Consider the following 12,499-nt stretch of genomic DNA (forward strand, 5'->3'; position numbering starts at 1 on the left):
CAATTTATTAAAATTACATCTCTCCCGTTGCACCGACCTTCTTTAAAGGTTCCCGCGGCAGGTTGAACCCGCATCACGTATCTTCCCTCTTCCTTCCACCCCCTGTTCCCTTTCTCTTTCTATCGGACGGGAACGCTTAAAACGCGCGAATCACGCGAGCGCCTCACGATTTGCGAAACATCACGTGAAAATCACCGATCCGATCTCCGTGCGCGCGGTGCATCGTGGGGGTAACGATTAAATCGACAGGATATACTTTATTGGCTATTCCGTTATTACAGGCTGTAGTTGGCGGGGAAATAGTCACTATGGATCGATGAACTCCATTGTAACAACGCACCTTCGAATTGCATCGGAAACGCTTCTGTATTGCGTCCACCGTATAACCTATCATCGTGTGTTTAGGGTAAATCAGTGGAGCGGAAGTTACGTTTCTATGTTTCTCGCCTGTCAGTATAACACTGTGCAAGAGATACAGCAAGATCCTAAAATCATTCGAGTACAAGTAGCGTAAAATGGTCGTTTAAATTTCAATAAATTAACTATTCATACGTTAATTATACGCGGTCAGGATTAAGGGGTACGGCGATGGAGAAGTTTTTGTTAGCTAGATGTTGAGTAAATAATCGAAGATGATAATTTTATAAATGTTTCGTATTTACGATGATGGAAAAGATTTAATTTGAGTTACGTTACGTTTGAATAAGTTAGATTTTTCCAAGAGTGGAGGATTTGTAGAGATAGTGGACGTAATAGTAGTATGATTTAATACTTGATGTGTCTTTTTTTTCTTTGACATATAGGTCACTGTGGGGAGTAATATTGATCTAGATATAACTATCTTTTCTGAGAAGTACGTATATGCTTATGGGAACTATGTTTGGTTAATCAATAGAGCCATTCTTTTGAGAAATTGAATCTCGAAGAATTTGACGATATTTTGCCTTGTTTCAATAGTACATCATTTTAAAGAAACGCCTGCGATTATAGTATATAATTGCACATAGGTATATGCAAAATTGCATTTTCAAATAATTAAATCAAAAATATAGGAATGTATCAATGGGAAGAATATTTGTTAAAGATCTTTCCTTTTTAATCAAATTCGTCCAACAACCCCATTCTCGTCAAACATAAAATGAACGGTGCCTTTCTCAAAGAAACAAGAAGAAAATTGCTGTCGTTCTAAAGTTCTTCTCCATTGCTAAATTACCGTTCGTGTTTCTGGTTACACTCCAATTATTCGATTGTAAGAAGCAAGCAATCCCTCCATCCAAGGGCTAGATATAGTTTCTCGAGTAGTTCTCTTCAATACCGTTATATCGATGAACTCTTTTTGAATAAAGTTCACATTTATAAAGCAAACACAATAAAATACGACAGGACAATTGTAATCGATAAATAACATTTTATTAGGATATTATAAGAAGCTAAGATATCGAGTTCTAATTGTGAATATCAAGCGCTCGTCGTTCGAGGAGATTACCAATATTTTCTTCCTTAACAATATGAATTACGAAGTTTCGATACCGTTTATGACATTAAGATCTCTTGATAAAGTTGTATCGTTAAAATCTTACTGTTCCTAGGGAAAATATATAGTTAATATATATAGTTAAATATATATAGTTAAAACCGGAATATATATAGTTAAAACTTCCAGAGGAGCATCTCGCAGACAAATTATTGATTGTTAGTGTCGATTGACTGTAATCGATATTTGGTGCGTGAAGTTGTATGTTTCGTGAACCTGCGTTGATGCAGGGATTCTGTTGCAAATCATAAACTAAAGAGCCACTGGTCAAGGTGAAAGAGGTTCGATAAATCCAGTGTTAGTGTAATTTGACACTTTATGTGCACCGGGTGTATGCAAACAGAGTTTGATGTTCTGAACACCACGGTTGTAAGATTTTATTGAGACCTCAGTATTGTATCCGCACGGTGTGACCCTCTGTTGATGATTGCCCTCTCCACCAGCCGTTTAGTCTCATCTGTCTATCGTGCCTTACCGGCCAGGGGGTTTCCCTAACATCTGAGATATCAGATTTGCAGCTCGGAGAGGACAGATAATTCGGAATATCCCAAAGAAGGGCAAGGTACTGGCCGAGCCCCAAATCACTTACATAGAATTACTTACATAGAATTACTTACATAGAACAATCACTTACATAGAATTTTTTTTCTTTTCTTTTCTTTTTTATTTTCTTGTTGAAATTATAATTAATTCTCACGTCGAGAATTTTCAGTTACTTTACTTAGTATTATGCAGTGTTAGCTGATTATTAATAATAAGTTAAGACTTATTATAGATAAATATAATTTACTCACATAAAATAAATTCATTTAATTAATTATGAGATTAATTCACTTACATAATTATGACATACAAGTAAATTTTATAACCACAAATTTTTAAATGTTATACTTTGAATCTGTTCTTACATTTAATTTTAATTTTAATTTAAAAAAAAACCTTACAGCCAGTACCTCTAAAATATTCAATAAAAATTCTGATGAAACATTAATTGAAACATCTAAACGCAACAGAGAATGGATATAATTATACAATTTTCCAATATTTCAACATTCATTCATGTACATCGATTTTTATTATCACATTTGTTTCATATCTGAAGAATATGTATTTGTTGGCATCAAAATATTCTCTGTTTCAATCCTTGGTCATTTTAGATCGAGACTTCAAAATCTTCTTGATTAAAATTCTTAAATTTTTTTAAATGGGAATCATTAATTAGAGGACAAAAAGTTGTTTCAATTATTTGAACATTCTGCTATTCATACAATAACATATTTCATTTTAAATTAAAACGAGAATAAATACTATTGTGTATAAATTTAATAGAACGACACACGTGATTTGTAGTCAACACTGTGACAGTTTGTGCAATTACCTTTTAATCGAGTGGAAACGAGAGCATTTTCAAATTTCTATTAACCAACGGTATTATCAATCAATTTTAACAATGATTGAAGGTTGCAAAATTAAATATAAAATGATTTATTAATAGCATATGTAGTGTTAAATTTGCAAACAAGCAGCGTATCTTTTAAGAATAATAAAGACACCAGAAAATAAAGATAATATTCTAATTACATTGCAAATAAATGAATAATTTAAGAAATGTATTTTTGTTATATTAATGTATCACAGATTCTAGGTAAAGTATTAATTTAATTTACTTATTACTTAGGAGATTGTATTTGAAATATAATTACAATTTGTAAGGTGTAATCAGCACACCTTTAAGCTAGTAGATATTTGGTAGCAGTTCTCAAGTCTTTGTGCAATATAGCACAATTGAGTTTAACCGAGTTTAATCCCTTTGACCAGCCAGCTTCCAATTTCATTTATGGCATAATCTCCTGACAATTTCATGCCCTTCAGAAGAAACACAATGTCCTATTATCGTTTTGTGATCGTTGAATATGATCACTCTAGCGTTTTAATCTCCTTTCTATGTATGATGCGGGTATACCGTTTTCTGTTGTTTTTAGATTCAAGTGACGAAAACTTATGAAATGATATTTTAAGTTTAAACTGATCAATTAATTAAATTAATTGATTTATTGTAGCAACAATGGTAAATTGTTTAAATAGAGAAAGAAATTTACAACGAAAAATGTATGAATGTAATATTTGAAATCTAAAATGATAAATTATTATGCGAAAATAATAAAACTCGCAATGTCAGCACATGGTCTCATTAGAACGTGTTTAACGAGCGTAGCGTAGGCGTGAAAATGAAAACGTTGAGGCTCTCGTGGTGTAAAAAGGCTAAATTCCTCATAAAAATACAAGAAATGAGAGGGAACGTTCGCCCTTGAACACATAAAACCAAAAAAAAAAAAGAAAAAAAATAGAAAAGGAAAAAAACCACAAATTTTAGTGAAGCTATTTTACTGAAACTTATTATATCATTTTAACAGCTATATATAAAACGTTGAATTATTTCCTTTCGCGCAGAGCAATTTTATTTCAAATTTCTAGCTTCAGAATGATAATTACGTATTTGTAATTATCAACAAGCTTTAAAAATATGGAATATTCAGCCAGATGAAATATAGGTAAAGTATTTAGAATAAAACAGATTGAAATGTTTTATGTAAAACGATTAAATTAAGTGGTTGAGTTTGAAAATTTGACTCGGTTTAATAATTCAATGGAAAAAATATTCGCCCTATGAAAAAAAATTCATGTTCCTGTCGATATATCGGCGAGGTGCTCCTCTACTTTCGACTGCTCTGCAATTCAAATGCAATACTCGAATATACATGGCGAAAGAAATGGAAATTGAGTAATTTAAGGGAACCAATTACTCTCGCGTCGACGTAACTTCAAAATGTTTCACGTGTCGGTGTTTGCGAAATGAAGTTCGTCGTTATCCGATTAACACGCTTGCAGATACGTTCTTTTTGTTGCAAAGTAAATGAACAAATTGTGAACAAATAATGTTTACAATTACATCAAAATTAATGTCCTAAACTTTACCAAGAATTATTAAAAATCCCTGCGTATTGCTTACGTAATGTTGATATTGAGTAGTACCATACATAACCTCAACATTATGATACTTACAAACATCGCTAAACAAGTAGTGCGAACGATGTCGAGTAAGTATTCACTATGTAAAAAGTATTTATAGATAAAAAGTATGGGAAATATATAACCGAATGTATTTAACTTTTCCAACATTTTAGCATTTCACTTGGCGTTGGTACAACTTGAAGTAAATGAAGTAAAACGCAAAAATGTAGAGCGGGCAGTTTCCTACATTTCCAGCGCAAAAGAGCACAATGCTGATATTATAGCTCTTCCTGAATGCTTTAATTCACCATATGGAATACGTAATAATTTGTTTTTTTTCAATAATTTACTATGTGTGTAACAACTATATAGAAAAAGTAAAAGTAGACAAATTACCTTACCGTTTATACTTCCATAAAGATTGTGAATTGAGTCGAGAATATAGGATTTCCCCATTTTCATGATTATCGTGATTTTTGTATAAATATATTTTTTAAGATACTAATAATTAGGTACTTATAAATTAGTATTATCAATTATTTTACATTTATAATTCCGCCTCTAGTATAAGTGTTAATTGAAAACTAACTTTATGTTTCAAAAAGTACTAGCAAAGTCGTTGAGTAACAAGCCACTGATGCTAACACAAATAGCATTGTCGTAATTAAATATTTCTAAATATTCATTTTTCATTTTGAACCTGTAGAAACAATTTATTATATATACTATTAGCTAAGTAATTGCATATTTAATTAAGTCGAAATATAAAACTTAGTTATTTTAATAATTTAAAAAATAAAAAACTGGCAAACATTTCAATTTAATTTATGGTTGGAACAAAAGACAGTTATTTTTCATTAATTGAAATATTGCAATGCAGAGTACTTTCCAAAATACGCCGAGAGTATTCCTGATGGTGAAACGAGCGTTGCTTCATCGAACGCAGCTAAAGAAAACAACATCTATGTAGTTGGTGGTACGATGCCTGAAATAGAGGGCGCTAAATTGTACAATACCTGTACTATTTGGGGTCCCGATGGAACTTTGATAGCAAAACACCGAAAGGTAAGTAATATATTCCTTTATGGCTTTGAATTTGAAAATATTGGGGTGAAGAAAGTGACTCTATCTAGGAATAATTTAGGAATATACATATGTACATACGTATACTATAACCAATTCTATAATTTACGGTTTATAAAATACGTTATGATACGGGAAACGCCCATTTTTGTTGTAATGTGTTTGTTGTTGTATAAATTTTTCACATACTTAAAATATTATTATACTTATTTTTTCTCCTTTTTAAACATTATTAAATGATAAGATTTTTTAATAAAAGAAAGTGATGAAAACGCTGTCAGTTATTAAATAAAAAATAATTAAAGTTTAGGAGTTGGTAACTTTGATATTAAATTACAAAAGTTGCAGCAATAGAATTAGGGACTACATTTTTATGTTATTAGGTACATCTATTCGACACCGACATTCCTAATAAGATTACTTTAAGAGAGAGTGATTCACTCAGTCCTGGTAACTCCCTAACGACGTTCGATGTGAAGGGCTGCAAAATAGGTATTGGCATTTGCTATGATATTAGATTCGAGGAAATGGCACGCATTTATCGGAACAAAGGTACAGTAACTTAATCGATCAATACTTAACTAGCAAAAAATTAAATATCTTTCTTAAATATATTCTATATAAAATTAATATAATCTGTAACTCTGTATAAAAAGAAGCTTAATTTAAAAAACCAGTATATTTGCTGAAAATGAAACAAATAAAAGAATTAAAAGCACAATAAGAGGACTGTCCTCGCATATTCAGAAATGATGGAATGTGAACCGTGCAACTACGAAGTTAATTGGTATTCGGTGGCTTCATATTTCCTGCTTCTCTGGGTTAGGTTGCCAAATGCTGATATATCCAGCGGCATTCAATATGACCACTGGACCACTGCACTGGTCATTACTTCAGCGTTTCAGAGCGAATGATAATCAATTATACGTTGCCTGCATATCACCGGCTCGTGTTCCTTAAGCAAGTTACGTCGCATGGGGACATACACAGTTGACCAATCCCTGGGGAAAGATCCTTTACGATTTGGAAACTCAAGAGAATATGGCAGTCACCGATATCGGTAATTTACAGCTTGAAATTAAAAGCGAGAGATCCATGATGTAATTAATTTTTAGTCTCGTTAATTTATCGATTTAGCCATCTTCCTCTGTATTTGTTGAATTTATTAGTAAGCATTACTTATTACTTCGTATGTTTCTTTTTTCTATCAGATCTAAAAGTTGTTGAGGAAGTAGGGGCTCAGATACCTACATTTTCTCAGAGACGTACAGATTTGTACGACACTGTCTGTAAGAAGGAGTAACTCTACACTAAAACAGAAAATGTTTTTTTATAATATTTCTACTACGATATCCTTTTTTTGTGAATTATTACTAATTTCTTATCATTTGTACTAAATGAATGACTCAATTAAGAAAACCAAAACGTTATAAATAATAATCTGTATATCTTGTGTATCAACATGTAATTGGATATTATAATAATATAGGAATGCTATAATAATATAGGATAATAATATAGGAGAATAATAATATAGAAAAAAATACATGCTTTTAAACACCTTTAATATCGATCACATAAATTGTTATAATTCACAATGATTACGCATACATAAAAGACCCCTTGATAGTAAAATTTACGATCAAAAGGCAATTACGTATCGTTTAACAACATTTAATTTATAACACCTTTTAAACATTTAGACAGATTAACACATAACACTTCTTATATATAAACATCAATTCGAAGTTATCAGCTTGGAGAAATTGGTCGATTAATACCTGTAGATTGTCTGTCTCGATGAAAGACTTAAAGAGAGCAAAAACATGATAATGCCGCTAATATAATATTCCTTCTTTCTTGTATCTGTCTGCCTCTCAGGTCGTTTTACTAATTACAATAAGTAATTTCGACTTCTTTGCGCTCTCTTTTAACGCATTCGAGACCGAAAGAAATTCATATCAGTCAGTAGGCAAGGGTATAGTATACATATTTTATATATAACTTATGTAGTAATGTATATATCATGTTAATTTCATATTTTTTTCAATATAGAATTATTATATATATATTTAACTGTACATAATACATTATAGAATAACATAGTATATAATTTTATATTTTAAAAATATGAGGCATACTATTTAAGATTGTCATCGATTTAAAATCAAAGTATGAAAAGGATACCCTGGAGAGAGTAAAACACAGAATCATTCTAACTAAACATTCAGATCGTACCGACACCTAGGTATCGTCTTACAATTAAATCTCGGTCTCGAATGGATTAAAATGAAATACATACTTGCAGCTTCAACATCTTCAATATCGAGGAGATTCAAACTTTACAAATAAAAGCGGCCTGTTCCCCTTTCCACGACAGACTCTCATACCATATCCGCTCTTATCCAGGCTTTTACTTGAAACCAGCAATGCGTTCATTTACAATTTAAATTTACCCGGACCATCCACTGAATCGTCAGCCCTTTATAAATATATAATGAACCCAGAACATGTGCCTGTGCCCCTGGTATCGACGCTTGTGATGTTCGTACCGGAACCTTCGCACAATTTCAATTTGTTACGCGTGAACATCGATTCTTCCAAGGGTCACAGCTTTATGCAGCTAAATCCTTTGGAACGATTAAAAAGATACTAATGATATGGTATTTTTTTACAAAGATTTAACATATCCATAAAATAGGAAGTTTCGTGCTCTCCTATTTTATATTAATTATAAATTAATAAGTTTTATATGTGTTATTTATAGATCTAATAAATTTTGTATTGGTTTACAGCAGGTGCTCCGGGTATAAACAGACGACAAACGAACAAATAGAAATTCAAACTATTGTCGTTGATTAACTCGCATGGGACTATAAGCTCGAATTGGACTTAAACGTTACGATCGTCGAGAATAATTACTATATGTACCCTGTACGACGGGCAGAGAATCTTAAGTTATTAACGGCAATTCCTTTGTGCATAATTCAGGTTTATTAACAACCTGTAATGGATAATCATCGATGAACTCTTTTTGAATAAAGTTCACATTTATAAAGCAAACACTATAAAATACGACAGGACAATTGTAATCGATAAATAACATTTTATTAGGATATTATAAGAAGCTAAGATATCGAGTTCTAATTGTGAATATCAAGCGCTCGTTGTTCGAGGAGATTACCAATATTTTCTTCCTGCTCCTCTACATGGCGCTACGCGGGACTCGCTTCTGAGCACGTCTTTCTCGTTGGAGGCTTCTTCTATCTTTTCTTTCCCAGTAGAATTTTTGCACAATTCTTTCTCCCTTTTATCATTAAATTACCTCTAATTCTTAACAATCTTTAATCTTTGTCTCTTCTTCCCTATATATATATTTTTGTTTACTTTTCTCCGTAGCGAATTTTGTCTTTCTGACGCGGGATTAGGTTCCTGGACTTAGGGAGTTGCTACACGCCAGCTCCACCATGGCGACGGCATTCACTAGACAGCCTACATAGCCACCTTTCAGCTCACGCTTCGGGACACTTTTTTCGCTGAGATTCTCCGCGATGAGGCATGAAAGCAGAGACCACCGTCTGCGGAGGCATGATTATTCTATTGTTCCTTTTAACGAGTAATCGTTTTACTCGAGTCCTCTTACTAAACCGTAAGTACGAAAGACTATTATACTTAGATAGGTACTTGGTCTCAAGAACCAACTTATTTTGGTCTTTCGATTAAGTTCTTAATTAAATGCTCAATTAGATATTCATAAATATATCTTCATAATATTTCCCTCATCTATTTGTTTGACATTCTAGCAACCTCGTTAAGACGTCCGCCACTTCAACTTCTATCTACAAGTGGCAAAAACTGAAGCTGACCTTCTTCATGGAGAAACATGCCGGAAATGGCATCCGCACGTGTGAATAATTATACTCAGTGTCCAGGTAGTTCTTTCGATCATCCGATAGAAGTCGTTTCTGTTTTTCAGAGTTCGTTCACGCCTCCAGAATGTAAAAATATCCAAGGAAGTACCATTAGGAAGCAATGAAATTCAGAGCTTCTGTGGTTATTCCTTTTTCTGATTGTTTCTTTTCTTTGCCCAAAATGGATGATTTCTATATCAAATTGTTTATTCGTATTTTTTTTAATATTCCTTGAGATTTTCAATCAACTCGATTTCGAATTTTTTAGCACCCGATCTTCTGGTTGACGTCGTTAAGAAAGAGGAACGAGTGCACAGGAAGCATGGTCGGCGTGAGCATGATTAGATCCGGTCTGCCCGATGACCTTGCCAGTGATAATAGCGGTTCGTTAAGGTGGTTGCAGTCTTGGTTTGCTTCTGTTTCGATTTCCAGCGAACTCGTCAGCCGGCATGGCTTCCGAGATGCTCCCCCTGAAACAAGTCGAAGGGAAATAATTAATGGACTCTCTGTTCGATTGTACGTGGATGACAAGCTGACCGTAAAAAGAAATATACAAATACGATTAGAAAATATAATCCGAACCCCTTTCGGTTTGATCTGAAGGTTTCTTTTTCTAGACGGAACCAAAGATTCTTATCTGGTTTATGGTGAGCTAAGGAACTCTTTGAAAACAGCATTTATAACTTTCGAAAAAGAGACAGGTATTTCTTGCGCGAACAATTGAATAATTAATTCGTTCTCTAAATATCCTTATCTGTTGTTCCTAAAATACATAATGATTGGAAGCTTCTTACGGGAAGCGCAATCAGCCGCTGATATCATTGAAGTCGAAACGCCATTAAAACCATATTACGAATCGCATGCGACATGCTCCATTCATGAAAACACAAAAGCAATAAACAAGTACAAATCAACGAAATAAATCCTCCGAGAACGAGACGTTACAGGAATTATACCATTGCGAGGATACAAAAGACTTGCTCATGAGCTACTTCCTTCAAGTAGTCGAGCGGTGTATTTTCCGGTCGTTAACTTCCATATAATGGGATATTAAAGAGTACGGACACAACGCTGCTATTTTTCAACTGTTCATTATCAAATTACGCAGCGGGAATCGTTGCAACGACAAAACTGTAACGACTCGTACCTGCGTATCTTCCATTTAGCTGCGGTAAACGCTGACTTGTCTGCGTTTTTTTTTCACTTCCTCGTTACGGAAACCAGGAAAAGTGATTCACAATACAGTTTCTAACTGTACTTCTCGCGATTCTTTCTTAGAAACAAGCAATTGCTTCTTTTCAATTTCCTAAATCTATAATAAAACAGTCCATTCCTTGAATAGAAATTAACTTTAAAACTTTAGGCGCATACATTGTTCGTATCGTATGTATGTATTTTGATTTGAAAAGAAACGCGGCAAACGCCTTTGAAAAGACGTTAGGTTTTCAACGCCTTAACTAACTTAATTCCAGCGAGTTGTAAATCTGCTGCATCTCCAACATCTGAATATCAATCTTTTACAATGACTTGCTCTCCAATTTATTAAAATTACATCTCTCCCGTTGCACCGACCTTCTTTAAAGGTTCCCGCGGCAGGTTGAACCCGCATCACGTATCTTCCCTCTTCCTTCCACCCCCTGTTCCCTTTCTCTTTCTATCGGACGGGAAGAGCGGGAACGCTTAAAACGCGCGAATCACGCGAGCGCCTCACGATTTGCGAAACATCACGTGAAAATCACCGATCCGATCTCCGTGCGCGCGGTGCACCGTGGGGGTAACGATTAAATCGACAGGATATACTTTATTGGCTATTCCGTTATTACAGGCTGTAGTTGGCGGGGAAATAGTCACTATGGATCGATGAACTCCATTGTAACAACGCACCTTCGAATTGCATCGGAAACGCTTCTGTATTGCGTCCACCGTATAACCTATCATCGTGTGTTTAGGGTAAATCAGTGGATCGGAAGTTACGTTTCTATGTTTCTCGCCTGTCAGTATAACACTGTGCAAGAGATACAGCAAGATCCTAAAATCATTCGAGTACAAGTAGCGTAAAATGGTCGTTTAAATTTCAATAAATTAACTATTCATACGTTAATTGTACGCGGTCAGGATTAAGGGGTACGGCGATGGAGAAGATTTTGTTAGCTAGATGTTGAGTAAATAATCGAAGATGATAATTTTATAAATGTTTCGTATTTATGATGATGGAAAAGATTTAATTTGAGTTACGTTACGTTTGAATAAGATAGATTTTTCCAAGAGTGGAGGATTTGTAGAGATAGTGGACGTAATAGTAGTATGATTTAATACTTGATGTGTCTTTTTTTTCTTTGACATATAGGTCACTGTGGGGAGTAATATTGATCTAGATATAACTATCTTTTCTGAGAAGTACGTATATGCTTATGGGAACTATGTTTGGTTAATCAATAGAGCCATTCTTTTGAGAAATTGAATCTCGAAGAATTTGACGATATTTTGCCTTGTTTCAATAGTACATCATTTTAAAGAAACGCCTGCGATTATAGTATATAATTGCACATAGGTATATGCAAAATTGCATTTTCAAATAATTAAATCAAAAATATAGGAATGTATCAATGGGAAGAATATTTGTTAAAGATCTTTCCTTTTTAATCAAATTCGTCCAACAACCCCATTCTCGTCAAACATAAAATGAACGGTGCCTTTCTCAAAGAAACAAGAAGAAAATTGCTGTCGTTCTAAAGTTCTTCTCCATTGCTAAATTACCGTTCGTGTTTCTGGTTACACTCCAATTATTCGATTGTAAGAAGCAAGCAATCCCTCCATCCAAGGGCTAGATATAGTTTCTCGAGTAGTTCTCTTCAATACCGTTATATCGATGAACTCTTTTTGAATAAAGTTCACATTTATAAAGCAAACACAATAAAATACGACAGGACAATTGTAATCGATAAATAACATTTTATTA

At 33.6% G+C, this 12,499-nt stretch overlaps 1 long non-coding RNA gene across 1 annotated transcript; it reads left to right on the plus strand.

Annotated features, from left to right (window-relative positions):
- The first annotated feature begins 8,755 nt into the window (after positions 1-8,755).
- On the plus strand, positions 8,756-10,150 carry LOC117241258. Its single transcript, XR_004494932.1, has 3 exons — positions 8,756-9,278; positions 9,433-9,561; positions 9,809-10,150. It is a non-coding gene; the product is annotated as an uncharacterized LOC117241258 (long non-coding RNA).
- Positions 10,151-12,499: the final 2,349 nt, after the last annotated feature.

This window comes from Bombus vosnesenskii, unplaced genomic scaffold, assembly GCF_011952255.1.
Source record: "Bombus vosnesenskii isolate JDL3184/JDL3185 unplaced genomic scaffold, Bvos_JDL3184-5_v1.1 scf7180000015546, whole genome shotgun sequence".
NCBI classification, from domain to species: Eukaryota; Metazoa; Arthropoda; class Insecta; order Hymenoptera; family Apidae; genus Bombus; species Bombus vosnesenskii.